This window comes from Mytilus galloprovincialis, chromosome 4, assembly GCF_965363235.1.
Source record: "Mytilus galloprovincialis chromosome 4, xbMytGall1.hap1.1, whole genome shotgun sequence".
Lineage (NCBI taxonomy): Eukaryota > Metazoa > Mollusca > Bivalvia > Mytilida > Mytilidae > Mytilus > Mytilus galloprovincialis.
The window spans coordinates 61746927-61761982 of NC_134841.1; the positions used below are offsets into that span (position 1 = coordinate 61746927).

Genomic DNA, 15056 nt, shown 5'->3' on the forward strand with positions numbered 1-15056 from the left:
ATTTATAGAGTGCAAGTAAGTGATATTTATTTTGTTTTACTTAGTTTTGAAATGAGTTACTTTAAAATCTGTATTTACTAAATTTTGGGTAGGTGATAATATTCTTGTATCTGAAGACGCGAATTTTAATTAATTGTCATCCAAGTGTCCAAGTTGAATAGTGTTTGTTAACCAGCATCCTTTTACAGAATTTGTAGCATACTGAAATCTTGGGCTTATGGTATTGGGGCAAGTGCATGGTCTAAAAATTTCACCTGTTCAACTCACTATTGAAAACTGCGCACCATGATAAAGATATATAGTCAACAGTGCGTAACTGAGCACCATGATACAGACATATAGTCAACAGTGCGTAAAGTGGCATTAAACACCAACAGTTAAAATATCTTGCAGTAATGCCGCCAGTTATGCTTAACGTATTTAGCCCTGCAAGTCCGATAGTTGGTAAGTTTGGCATTTCGATCATGCAGTGATTAAAGATTGATTGATTGATTGTTGGTTGCTTAACCTCTAATGGCAAATATTCCATGCATGTTCAGGACGAGAACAGGTTAACAATAAATACAATATGTAGGTCTTGTAATGATAGAAGTCATCCGGGATGATGGTCGGGGAAATCTGGGCTGCCACTGGAATATTACGGTATATTGGATAGGGACAGACATTTTGCCTTGCAACAGCAGTGATTAAAGTAATAAGGCTGAAATAGTCTTTCTTTAACTGTAGGTCAATGCAAACAACTGGTTATACTAATGATTAGTGTAAGTGTTAAAAGTATTAAATATCGTATAATGAAGAAAACTTCTTTTGTGCCTTCCTCTTACTCGTATACATAATAAATGATTTTTTTTGGATAAAACTAGACAGAAACCTAACATCGAAAGGTAAGAAAATGAAGTTCGAAAGACGGTCAATGTCTACATTGCTTAAGAGGCTTAGCTGTTTGCCAATCCAGTCCGAAATCGTCAACATTAATTTAATTTTTAATTGATCCCATAATATAATCTTAACAAATACATAAAAAGATAAGTGAAACAGAGAAAACCACATTTGGATTTAAGAAAAAAAAAAAAATAACGACGTGACGTCCACAATTCTATATGTGTCGAAATTGATATAACATTTTTTTGTTTATAAAAAGTTCTGTTCAGTAAATAAGCAATTCTTAAACAAGGAGTGTTTTCTCTCTTTTTGCTAATTTTAAATAAAGAAAAAGAAAGGTCGATATTGATTTTGGTGAAAGTTTCTTTCTTTTTGTCACATATTATTGAGATTTACAACAAACATAATCGTGTTAATGGCTTCTGTTGCTCTCTAATGTACGTTGTTCGCAAGATTTCTGTGGAAATGTACAATATAAACTTTCCTAATAGAATTCTAAGAATCTTTATTGAGTGTTAATAACGTAAAATATAACAACTTTTTGATTCCGTCACACCAAACGACCTTATTTATTTTGAAGATATTTTCTTATTAAATAAAGATGTTTTCTCTGTTGCTTGGGCATGTTTATGTACATTTATTTGTCTTGCGATGGATTTTTAAATACGTGATAGTGAAAGAAGTTTTATTGATAAAAATCATTGTCAAAGAATATATAATCGGCGAATATAATTATAAGTTCGTTTTTTTTTTAAAAATTATGTCCTTAATCACCTTTTACCAAATTGTTTTATTCGTCGTTGAATCTTTTACCATTAGTGACCGTATTATTCTATGTTTATTTTTGGTCGTATAACTTGTCAACTGTTTCTGTTCTTAGACATCCTTGGCTCTCACATATTCCGCATTGAGTGTTCCTGATGAATGTTATTCCTACCATCTGGTTAGTTATCAATTGAAATTAAAGAGTTAATGTCCGACCCTTTAAAACATGGTACGATACATCTTAAGTGATCAAACAAAAGCTGGTGTGGTATATGTGTAACTTATCTGTTTTGTAACACCTAAATTTTTTAAAACTTCTTATTTTTATCGTTGCTTTTAAGCATTATAATATTCACGTTTCACTCTGATCCTTGACAAATGCTTTTATAATTTCGTGTAGGTAGTAATTTTGTCCGTATGTTTACAGCATCGATTTCACATAATACAAATTGACAAGATTACATGATGATTGCTATCGGAGCAATCGGAGTTTTTCAATATCTCCCAATGTCATCCGAAATGAACACATTGAGATGTTTGATGCGCAATTGGATCAACACAGAAGAACGACAGGTAGATCGTTATCAAAGATTTGTGTGATAAAATCACATTGAGAAAAACTATCAAAGAATTGCGCAATGCATGATGGATAATTACTAAAGTTTTAAACGCTTTTTATCTTAAGAGCTTTATTCTTTAAGAAAACTGAAAGGAAAAGAAATCAATTAGCGGTCAACGATTTTTAGTAGCAGTTGGACTTATAAGATTTTATCATTGTCAGTTGTACCCAATTTGATACACTCTTGGGAAGTTAAAGTCCTCTTTGGAAGTTATAATCTTGCTCTAGGGCACGAAGGTAGGTCGCATTCTTTTAGTGTTTGACATTTGCTACTGGTATAAAAATGCAATTTTGAAATATAAAGCTTGAATTACTCTTCTACTATGGCTGTTAAATTTAACAATTTTCGTATATGTTTTCTTATTTTTCACTTTGATTTGAACTTGAAAACGTATTACAATGTCGCACAGCGTACATATTCTTTTATTCATGGGAAGTTCTGGACCACTGATTTGATTTAGTTGCAGTGAAGTATCTGTTTATATTTGATTAAGATTCAACCATATCCTTTCAAGTTTATAAAATGCAACTGAACAGGTTAAACTATTTGCTAACAGACAGTCGTTACACAGAACAATTAGAAAATAAACTTAAGTTGTGTTTTGGGGATGAATTATATTGATGCTATGGGTATTAATTTGAAGACAAATAGATGTTTTAATTCGCAATGACGGGAATAAAAATATACAGACACAATTACGTTCAAACCATGGAAAAAGTTTAGCAGACTAAAAGACTTTATTTAGAACTCCCAAAAGTATACGAAAGATATTTTCAATAAAAAATGTCAACAATAGTAAATTTAATAGTTTTAAACAAGCAAACCAATCTAGACTAATTTGACAAGTTTAATCCGCTGTAAACATATTTTCCCAAATGTCGAATCAAAGAGTTACTAAAAAAATGTTGATATCAAATCGAATCCGAAGATGTTTATATGTTTTTGTTTAACAAATCACTGTCTCGTAAGACGTAAGTAATCTCACGCGGCTATTATTATTAAGTCCAGGAACTTTTAGTCACATACTGTTTTTTAAATATAGGAACAGAATTGCAGACATTATTCTCCAAATACGTTATTCTGAAATTGAAGAGACCGGATAATAAATATAGAAATAAAGTAGTGTTTGATTATTTTTAGATCCCTTTTTGTCATAAAGTTTTGCGCCAGTTTCGGTTCTCGTATACATGCTTGGCTTTGTAATAATCGGTTTTGGGCATTGCTGATAAAGGTAAATTCAGCTTCTGATGCATACAATTTATAAACTATTATTTGAACTGTTTAGGGAAAAAACAGACAAGTTTGAACAATAGTTATCAAAATTACCAGGCTTATAATTGTATACGCCAGACGCGCGTGTTGTCTACATAAGACTCTTTCAGTGACGTTTAGATAAAAAAAAGTTTGAAACCCAAAACAATTACAAAGTTGAAGAGCATTAAGGACCCAAAGTTCCAAAACTTTAGACATGCCAAGTCAATACTCCATACAATGCCTTATGATTTGAAATTAGCTCATTCACGTTAATATTTACAAATTTATTATATGAAATGTTAGAAACAAATAGATCAGTGCAGTGAAAACCAAAGTTATTGATGCGTTAAACGGCATGTAAAATTGTTTAGATTAACAGTGCAACTTTTAGGTAAATATTATGTCTATAATAGTTCATTTAAGTATATATTGAAACTACTTATAGGATTTCTATATTAAAACTTATTAATTCAAAGGTTTGCGATCTAATTTATAAGAAGTCCCAAAAAGGAGGAAAACGATTGAAAAGGGTCATGTATAAACAACTCTTATTAATTGTGCGGTTAACAACTGAGGCTCATATAAGTGTAATTATCGTTCATGGTTATCAATTAAATAATGATAATGCTGGATAGCCCAGGCCACCGCCAGCTCGAAACCACCAAACTATAAGTAGTCCATAATGGCTAAATTGTATTAAAGTATCGGAGAGTGTCTTGCGTGCAATTTAGTCAACATCTATGCCAATAAAAACATGAAAATGCCTCTTAAAGTACATTTCCACTTCTAAATTACATCTCAAAACATAAAAAGTGTAGACTAAGTTCAATGCAGATATAACTTATTTCATTTTATATTAATTCTTAAAACTCCTAAAATATACTGTTATTCTTATAAATGAGAAATAATGATTATTTTTAGCGCCATCTTTTACGACCATTTTCTTTGACAAGACGTCGTAAAATCAACTTCATCATTTCCTGGAGTGTATTATAAGTCAGGAAGAATAACTAGCTGCTCTTTTGTTAGACACTACGAAATGTATCTCCATCGTAAATTAAAATAACATTTGATAATATCTTGATACAGAAACATCTGTTTGGAATCGGTTAGAAAATTCATGCACAGTGAGGATTTATAACTTACTTAATTAAAATTCCGCGAGATTATTAAGAATCAGAGTTCCTTTTTTCTCTAGTTGATATGCAGTTATTGTAAAATACTGCCCTCTTGGAAGAGTTGACCTTGGATAAATTTGGGCCTATTTGGCTATTAGTTTTACGTCCCTTACTGTCACAAAGTTAATGGTTTTACGTTTTACACATCCCTAGCTCTCAATTGTTTAGTTTGGAGCGTTCTTAGTGGAAGATATATCTATATAATGGCGTATCGGACGCACGAAAATGTATAAAGCGTTGTTTACATGCCAACCCATGAAAACAAGTTGAGAAAATTGGAGCAAGTTTAAGTTTATATATATGCTCTTTAATACTACCGTTTTGAAATAGAACCTAACCGTTGCTGTGTCTGGAATTAATCAGACGCCAAGTAGCATATATTTAGATAAACCCTAAGATTTGATATGGACTCAATGCATACGGTTTCACATGCTTTAGCGATTAAAACGCAATTTAATTAGGAGTTGCTGTCTTGTACACTTGATTGAGGGATATAATATAATAAATTATGCATCTGCAGATTTCAATTTGTTTTAAATTTTGATGTTATGCGAAAAACCGTAAAGAAGAAACGCGCACACCGGAAATGAATTCAATGAACAGGTTTTTTTTAATCTACCTTTGAAACAATAAAATGAAAGTTGGATCAAAATGCGCAGAATCATTTTCTTAATTTGCTCAGGTCTTATCTTTAACTTGAATATACATGATGGCACATACCGAAGCTTAATTACATAAACGATTGTAGTTTCTGGGTGGCAAATGCGATTAATATTCTAGTTTATAAATGGTGGTGAAAAATGTCACTCTCCTCATATAAAATTCTGAATATAAAATTTAATAAAAAAAAATGTCCTTTCTTGTCACTTATTTTAGGTTAAATCTTATATTTCTTTGTTCACCACGTCAACTAAATAAAATAACTCTTCTAGTTCAAATATGTCCATTTCTAAAATCCCTGAACAAACAATTAAATGGCGGACTACTTAGTTTTGTGTTGTTTCATAATTTGAGTTACTCATTTCAAGGTTCCTAAGGGGTATTATCCCAGTTTTGCCTTCCTTATTATATCTTCTGTTCTTCATTGTTTGTATTGAGTTAAGAATGACAAATTCATGAAGTAAAAATAACATTTCTATAACTTTGTTTACACAGAACTTTAAATATATTCGGAGAAAAATAATAAAGTTACTCTGGGAACAGTATATCTAACTTTTATATATATATGTTCCTGTGATATAGTAACTTACTTAAGTATTTTCTGGTTGCAAACCCTATATGGTAACTAACCATGTATTTTTTAGGACACCCTATATGAAATATATATAGTCACCACGTGTAGTCGATTAACTAATCATATCCCCACAAATCTATAGAAGGTAAGATAACATATAATACACGTGTTGTTCAGCACCACTCTTTTGTTCGATGAAATAACAAAGCTATAGTCTTTTGAATTGCAGCAGTATAGTCGTTTATGCTGATTTTGTAACATTACAATACAGATTTTGATTGATCATTTGAAAAGTTAAAACAGAATCGGTTAAGATGGAAGGAAATATGTGATTTCAAAATCAAATCCAAGTTTAAAATGAAAAAAGTCAAAAAGATCAAACTAATTCTCTTTTTTTCGGATTTTCTCTTGACATGTAAAATGAATTGCAAATCTGCTGTAATTTAATAAATCACAACGTTTTCCATGTTAGAATTTAAAAGATTTGCGTGACAACTAAATATTACTGTGTTAGCATTTTCAATCTGTATCACATGGCATTCAGGATTATGTTCCAGTAGTGATCAGAATAATCTTAACTGTACAAAGTCATCTTGTGGAAATTTCAAATATATTCTTAAGGGGGCAGATATCGCATCTATAACGATAACTTCATCCATAGAAAGAAAAATATGTCCAATGGGTTATCAAGTTAAAAATGATATAAATTAAATTCTTATTTTTGTAAGTAGATGACTTGTACTTTCTCCCCTTGCGTTAGTACTTCTCAAGTTACATTAGTAGTGTAATTAGTTTGACATGTATGAATATCTCGTATTGCCTTTGACTTTGTGGGGGTACTCCGTTGAGATCTTTACTTTTTACCTCAGTGACATAAAAGAAAGATATTATATTTTCTACAATGTAATATTATACAATAGTAGCCTTTGTATGAGGTCGATACAAGGATAATTTTATTGATCTGAAAGAAGTATTTTGACTGAGGACGAAGTCTGAGGTTGAGATACTTCTTTGGGTCGATATATCCTGTATTGACCTCATAGTACAAAAGCTATAATTGTTTTATTATAAATTTCCGTCCATATTTTTATCAAAATCGTCAATATTATGTATTCGATCATTTGATGAAAAACAGACTGTAACAGAATTGGAGATTTTTTTGCGAAAGATATCAGACACCATGGAGAATACAAATTATTGCAGAAAGTTGATTTGCATAATAGAGCTTTATTTGAATCAAGACGATATTGTTTACAAGGAATCATATCAAACTATCATGGGATGAAATAATATCTTTTGAAATCACCGACTTATAAATGCAAATATTATGTATATACTATTATTCTCATAAGTAAGTCATGTCAATGAAAAAGTTCACAAAGAAACACCAAACAATATTTATTCATCAATAATATTGAAAATAAAGATATTTATCTTTCACTCAATTTTCGGAAATGGAAAACATGCAAAACAACACAAGCCCTATTTCTGTATTTTGAAAGTTTACATATACTAAATTGATATACTCAAAGTAGAGTTTATCTCACAGGAAAGAAACCGCTATCGATGTCCCTATTCTGCAGCTCCAGTCTTTTTAAGATGTCTACAAAGTTCTTGTAATCGGTTTGTAAATTTTGAAATCGGGCTAAAGGTTGAATCACAACTTAAGGAAAAATTAACTGCAGTTTGGTTGTGGGTTTAATATAAAGGTTTGTTAAAATAATTCCATCCCTCACTTGTGTAGTAGTGGCTGGCAATCGTGTAGTGTCTAGGAATGTGAGCGTAGAGCTAAAGGTTTCATATGTTCGAATTTCTCTGACGGATACAAATAACTTTGCTCATTAACATTTGCAGATAGTACTTTATACCATGTTTTTGTGGAAGGAAAATGCTACTGTTAGCCCGCTACCAATAAACATTATTTTTTCTTCATAAAATGTCAAATGAGTAAATTAGTTCAACTGCAGTTAATTTTTGACAGGTTGAAATTAAAAGTTCATATAGATATTGCATGTTAACTCTAATTTCTTTAAATTCAAAACAATGATACGATTCTGAACAACACTTGCAGTTTATGAGTTGAGACCTAATTTAAAGTTTTCCAATATTTTTGCTCTTGAACAAATAACTTGTCAAAGCCACACGAGGCTTTTATTATATTTTCCCGAAAGTAACCATTTTATGTATCAAATGTATATCGTGAATGTAAGTTTTTCTCCCAAGAAAAATATATCAATATCTATTAAAATAAAATTTATTTTACAATATCTGTAGTCTGTTGGAATCCAAGCCATTGTTTTTTAATGAATGAGCTGTCTTTATTACATTTTGAGAGTGGATATATTGTCATGTTTGTTTTTGGTACTTATTAAAAGGAAGTCATCACATGGTGGGCATTTACTTTCAACTTGTGCATTTTTTTTTAATTATAAATAAATTTACACCACTTTTTGCAGGTTTATAAACTTTCTCAATATATTTATTTTATAATGATTCTGACAAAGGTCATTTATAAGTACCATTAAAATTCTATCTCTTATAACTTTAAACATTGAAACCAGGACAGTCATAGGCGATAATTAACTAGTCATGAGCACATTCATATAAAACATTAATGTATTACTTGTTTATATTTATGATTTTAAAGATCAACATGAAAGTGGTATTACTAGATTTATTTCACTTGACTGGGCGGAGTTTAAGAAGTTCGCCCATTGAAGACCAGTCCATCTATAGACAGGAGTTTTGGGATAAGCTCATCAATGAAGTGTCCAATTATTCGTCCCATACCATACACTCAGTTCTTTTGTTTATGCCTTTGGTGACACTGATTAGTGATTAGAATTCAATAATAATTATAACGGCAATCATCCTTATCACACACATTTTCAAATAGACTGTCCTTATGCAAATTAAAACATAAGCTCCGCCCGATCAGTTGAAATGACATTGGTAATAAGTTAAATGATGACAGAACATACATTTATAAGTGATCATTGCAAATATGGTCAATTTTACTTGATCAGAATGTTTGCGTGTGAGCAAAGCAGGATAAATATCATGTATATTCCAAAGAGGGAATATTAATGCAATTAAGAAAATATGTTAAATAACTCATTTATAGGAAGAGATGATTGCACAGGGTTGATGGTGCTTTCGAAACGTCCAACATGAAGCGACCAACTGATTGTCAAAACTCAATGATAATGCCAATAATCAAATTCAATTTGGTACGACAAACGGCAACATAGAACACATCAATGCAAAAAGTAAAATCACAAAAATACTGAACTCCTAGGGAAATTCAAAAGTCCCTAATCAAATGGCAAAATCAAAAGATAAAACACATCAAACGAATGGACAACGACTGTCATATTCCTAATCTGGTACATGCATTTTTTTAATGTAGAAAATGGTGAATTAAACCTGGTTATATCTGTAATCTAAACAGGCGAAAAGACGAATATATATATTGATGTGATGCAATTTTATGGACATTGATTTTTATAATATAACATTATCTTTATTGGTTTTGCACTTTACTTTCTGTTAGATGGTGCCTGATTGTAGGACTATAAATGTTATTATGAAATGATAAATCATCTTACCATTAAATGTAATTTAATATCATGCTTCTTTTATTTTACTCCAGTGTCGAAATGACATATCATTATTTCTGTCTTTTTCTGTAAATTGACTGTTTATAAAATGTTGAGTTCTTCGTAACAACACCGGGCATAAGCCATTAGCCAAATTTGATTTTTGATTTTTAATTTTTTTTAAAATTTTTTACAGTTTTCGTCTTTTTCGTCTTTTCGTCTTTTTATCCACCGCAATCATAGGTTTGAACGTAGTTTTCAATTTAGACTCGTTTATATTTTTTCGTTTGGGCTTGTATCATATTTTCCCTCCGGTTTATATGATCCGTTCATCCTATATTGACTCTTAAAATTCAAGAGTCTATCTGAAATTGAGGGTAAATTATATGGCCTTCCAAATACCGTTTCGATCCCTAACATCACTGAAGAGACATATATTGTCGAAATCTAGATTTGGTGTACAAAACAAATATTGACACCTTGTGTTTGTGGCATAACATCTTTGCCACAAGTTTATCATTTTCTGTTTAGTATTAAATTTATTTTAAGATCCATTTTGTTACATCTCGTGATCAATTTTATTTGGCAATCTCCAATGGCAGTCAGCAGGGTTTAAGAACATCAGTTGTTCGACCTGTTTAATAGTCAAATGCGTTTTGTTTAAATATACTTTTTCATTTTTTTGGTCTTTTGGAAAATGTTGTTTGTGCTGTATTTAGACCCGAACAACGAAATTTGTTTTACATGCACACGTATAAAAATTGCGGTTTTTATACAACGCAATCATAGGTTTGAACGTAGTTTTCAATTTAGACTCGTTTATATATATACTACTGTTTGATAATTTTGCAACATTGAAAACCTCCATTGAACTGTTAGTTCTCGAGGGTATCAGTAATACTTCGGTACTGGCATGACATTACGGATATACATTGCTTCATTGCAATTTGGCTTGAACTGTATTTTAGGGAATAAACACGATTTGTTTCATTCATATTTAATTCATCGGTAAATCGAGTACTGTTGATGGCCTTCCCTTGTTGCGGTAAATCAAGTACTGTTAATGAACATCCCTTGTTGCGGTTAACCAAGTACTGTTAATGAACTTTCCTTGCGGTCAATCGAGACGTTTTATCTAGATTGAACCTTTCCACTTGTATGAGTGTACTAAACACTAAACTTTGAAATTTCTAGAAATACACTGAACCTATTTTAATTGACCACAACAGTAAGGTACATGGGGCATTCAGATGATCACGCGACATCTTCATACGTCCAGGCTATAAAACAGAATCGATGTGAAATTTAACAGGAATTATACGAATACTGAACACAGAGAGATAAGCTTTGTGGACAACCCTGCTTTGCGTATATTGTTATAGATATACTCCACTGTAAAGAAAATTTCAGCAAAGTATGTTAAATCTAACAAGGCGTTGTGTGTTTCATTTTAGTTTAAGCAGGTCAAACTGCGTTCCAAAAACAAAAATCTGTTCAGCGAACAAGTCTGAATCTGAAACTTGTTTTTAAATATATTTTTAGTGTTAGTTTTAAAAACGAATATAATTTAGATGTAGGATGCGAATACTGAATTCTCAACACTACTGAACAAACACAGACAAAAGTACACCAATTCAGTTTTAACCTAATAAGAACTGCATGTCAAATCCATATGCCACTCTGTGTAATTTTTAATTTAACCATGTAGGTACAATCTTTATAAGGTAATGAAGAATCGTACTACTAGTATCAGTAATATCCGTCAATCTTTGGTATTTTAGAGTCATACATTTTGTGTAGCTAATGACATGAATAAAATAAAATTACATGAATATCAACTTATTATTCGAAACATTACTTTGTCAAACATAAAAGTTTAAAATTAATCATAGTTCATCAAGGTTTCAGATTTAAAATCGTATATACCTTAAATATTAATGATCAAAGTATTGTTTTGATAATTATTCAAGGAAATGTCTCATAATTTTTTTATTTCGCAGTAATGATGTGGTTTTCTGCCAATTTTAATGATTAGAGAAAACGTCTAAAATACCACACAGTGGTTGGCTGCAATAGTTATATGAAAGAATATATTCAGCCTTTAATATATGCATGTACCAAGTCAGAAATATGACAGTTGTTGTCCATTCTTTTTTATCATGTTTTATCAATTGATTTTGCCATTTGATTAGGGACTTCCGTTTTGAATTTTCCTCGGAGTTCAGTATTTTTTTTAATACTTTTTAAATATATCTGAATAAAAGTTTTCGAAATGGTTGGTTTCTGACTTGTCTCATATGAATGAAAGTATAAAAGAGAGTCTCAACCGTTTAAAACACATCGATGTATATTCAAACAACAAAGATTGAAACATGTCAAGAGTATCTTTTCTGATTTTTATCGAGAGACGATTTCTTGTCTACAGCTGTAGCACAGTAATTTACTACCTTAAAAAAAGAGGCAAAAGTAGAACACTTTGACTTTGCTTTCCCAAGCAGAATCAAGAAGGAGTCGCTTATCTTGTTGGCAAACCTATATATCGCCCTTTTACCTTCTATATAAAAAAAGAAGATGTGGTATGATTGCCAATGAGACAACTATCCACAAAAGACCAAAATGACACAGACATTAACAACTATAGGTCACCGTACGGCCTTCAACAATGAGCAAAGCCCATACCGCATAGTGAGCTATAAAAGGCCCCGATAAGACAATGTAAAACAATTCAAACAAGAAAACTAACGGCCTTATTTATGTAAAAAAATGAACGAAAAACAAATATGTAACATATAAACAAACGACAACCACTGAATTACAGGCTCCTGACTTGGGACAGGCACATACATAAATAATGTGGCGGGGTTAAACATGTTAGCGGGATCCCAACCCTCCCCTAACCTGGGACAGTAGTATAACAGTACAACATAAGAACGAACTATAACAATCAGTTGAAAAAGACTTAACTCATCAGATGGACAAAAATACAAGTGGACGTGGCCCGGTACTTATACATCCCGACATTCCTATGTTTGTTTTCAATTGCTTTGTTTGTTCGAAATAGTCGATTTTAATAATATCTTACAGAAATTTTTCATACGCCTAATTCTGAAATTCTTTAAAAGTCAAATAATTTTATATCATAATGTAAGAAAAGATAAATGTATAAAAACCATTAAAAATGAATTTGATATTGAGTAATGTTCCTGTTGACGTCCGATTTCATGTTCATATTCGATAATATATATTTTTCAAAATGACCATTGTACATGAAAAATTGAACAACATTTAGCTCTAAAAGCTTTTAAGTTACTTCTTTCGTACGTGCAAATTATAAGACTAGGTCAATGTATTTAGGAAAACAAACTGTTTTTGTCTTTATATAGTATGGTCATGGAATGTGCTTTTTTGTATTTGTTGAAAATGGATAACCGTTGTATAAAATGTATAGTGTTAATAAGTCAAATGATGGAACCTATAGTCGATGTTTTGCAAACATCAACGGCACAATAATTCAACACAAAGTTACAAAAAGAAACCAACCACTGACAATTGCATTGTGTTGTAACAGAATCAGAAGAATACAAGAACAAATAAAAGACACGATTTTCGTCTTCAAAACACGTTTTTCTTGCCAAACGCTTATCATGCCTATGCAATCGTGTGTAAACCAGTTTAAAATACTAACATAAAATGTCCAAAAGGCAAAAAAAAAAAAAAAAGAAAGGAAAAACAGCCAAAACTGTCTAAGGTTAAATTTGAAACCAAAGTTTGAATAATGATCCCATAAGAAAACAATGTTTATGTATAAAATTGAGAATGGAAATTGGGAATATGTCAAAGAGACAACAACAAGACCATGCACGGAACAGAAAACAGTAGAAGGTCACCAACAGGACTTCAATGAAGCGAGAAACTCCCGCACCCGGAGGCGTCCTTCAGCTGGCCCCTAAACAAATATATATACTAGTTCAGTGATCATGAAGGCCATACTAAACTCCAAATTGTACAAAAGAAATTAAAATTAAAAATAATACAAGACTAACGAAGGCCAGAGGCTCCTGACTGTGGACAGGCGCAAAAAAATGCGACGGGGTTAAACATGTTTATGAGATCTCAACCCTCCCCCTATACCTTTAGCCAATGTAGAAAAGTAAACGCATAACAATACGCACATTAAAATTTAGTTCAAGAGAAGTCCGAGTCTGATGTCAGATATTATTGTATACACAGCTACTTTTGCATATATACTATTTCTGTACTCTTCCTGTACTTAAAATCTGTAGTACTGGAAATTTACTTTTAATATTTTGTACTATTTCTTTACTTTAGAATTATTGTGATATTTAGGTACTAGTATTTTCCATTACTTGATTTGTACTTAAAATTTTGTTACACAAATAATACCAACAATGATCCCAGTATTCCATGTTTGAACATCATAACTTGATGAGATTTGAAGAAGACAAACTTTCAAAATGCTGAAAATGTAACCATGCAACAAAAAATCTGTAGTACTTAGATTTCAAGTACAAATCAAGTACCGTAAATTACAGGTACCTAAATATTACAATAATTTTAAAGTAACAAAACAGTACTGGATATTAAAAGTATGTTTCCAGTACTACATATTTTTGGTACAGAAATAGTACCTATGCAAAAGTAGCTGTGTACACAGCGACATCTGATAGGAATGGGGCATTCAATCAAAACTCGTGTATGGAGGGTGTTGCGTTTGATCTATCCGTTAGATCCATGCAGTTATGTAAAACTTTTCGCTTTTATAAAATATTGAGAGTAACAGTCAGTGGTATTAAACTAGTAATAGTAAAACATGTATGCTATGATTTTGTACGCACAGGATGTTTTTTTCTTCATTTAGTTCTTTCAAAACAAAATATTTAGAAGTCAAAAACTAAAACAAAAGTTTATGAGCACACAAGTCGAGAGGCCGGAAATCCAACTTCGTGAATGGTAATTTTAGCCAAAAGGATCTCAACCTCACCTTGAGATTTTAACTTATTTTTGAATTTATTTATAGATATACAATGTACGTTGTGAATCAAGCCTACATCTCAAACGCTATAAGTCTCATAGTACCCACATAAGCATAAGAAAAACATATACATTCAATATCTGGGATTTTATCAACCCCTCTGTAAAAGTTGGGGTAATTTATTTAGTTGAAAAAAATCTATTTATCATGTTTATTAACGATGACATTTAAAAAATACAAAAGATGGATATCAGCAGGTTACTTGTTATATTCGGATTATTATGAATACAATTGGAAGGATAGTAAATGGGCAAACTGAATCGCGGTCATGAGATGGATAGATAGTGAAAATCAATGGTTATATTAAAGGTACATGTAATGACGGACACGATTCGTCACATAGTCTGAGTTGAACATTTACTGTGTATTAAACGATACAGGTTTATTATTCATCAAAATATAAAACTAATTGTGCTCTTTCTGTGTTTATTTGTCCCTTGTAAAATACCGTTAGCACCAAATATAAGTAGA

The 15056-nt window shown here is 31.3% G+C and overlaps 1 protein-coding gene across 3 annotated transcripts in view; it reads left to right on the forward strand.

The window, feature by feature from the left end:
* Positions 1–2104: 2104 nt before the first annotated feature.
* LOC143072631 (limbic system-associated membrane protein-like) overlaps positions 2105–15056 on the forward strand; it is a 52114-nt gene continuing 39162 nt past the window's right edge. The window contains exon 1 of one of the 3 annotated variants that reach the window (XM_076247672.1): positions 2105–2220. The gene's annotated coding sequence lies outside the window, so the exon portion shown is untranslated. The other 2 variants (XM_076247673.1, XM_076247670.1) reach the window with 2 other exon arrangements.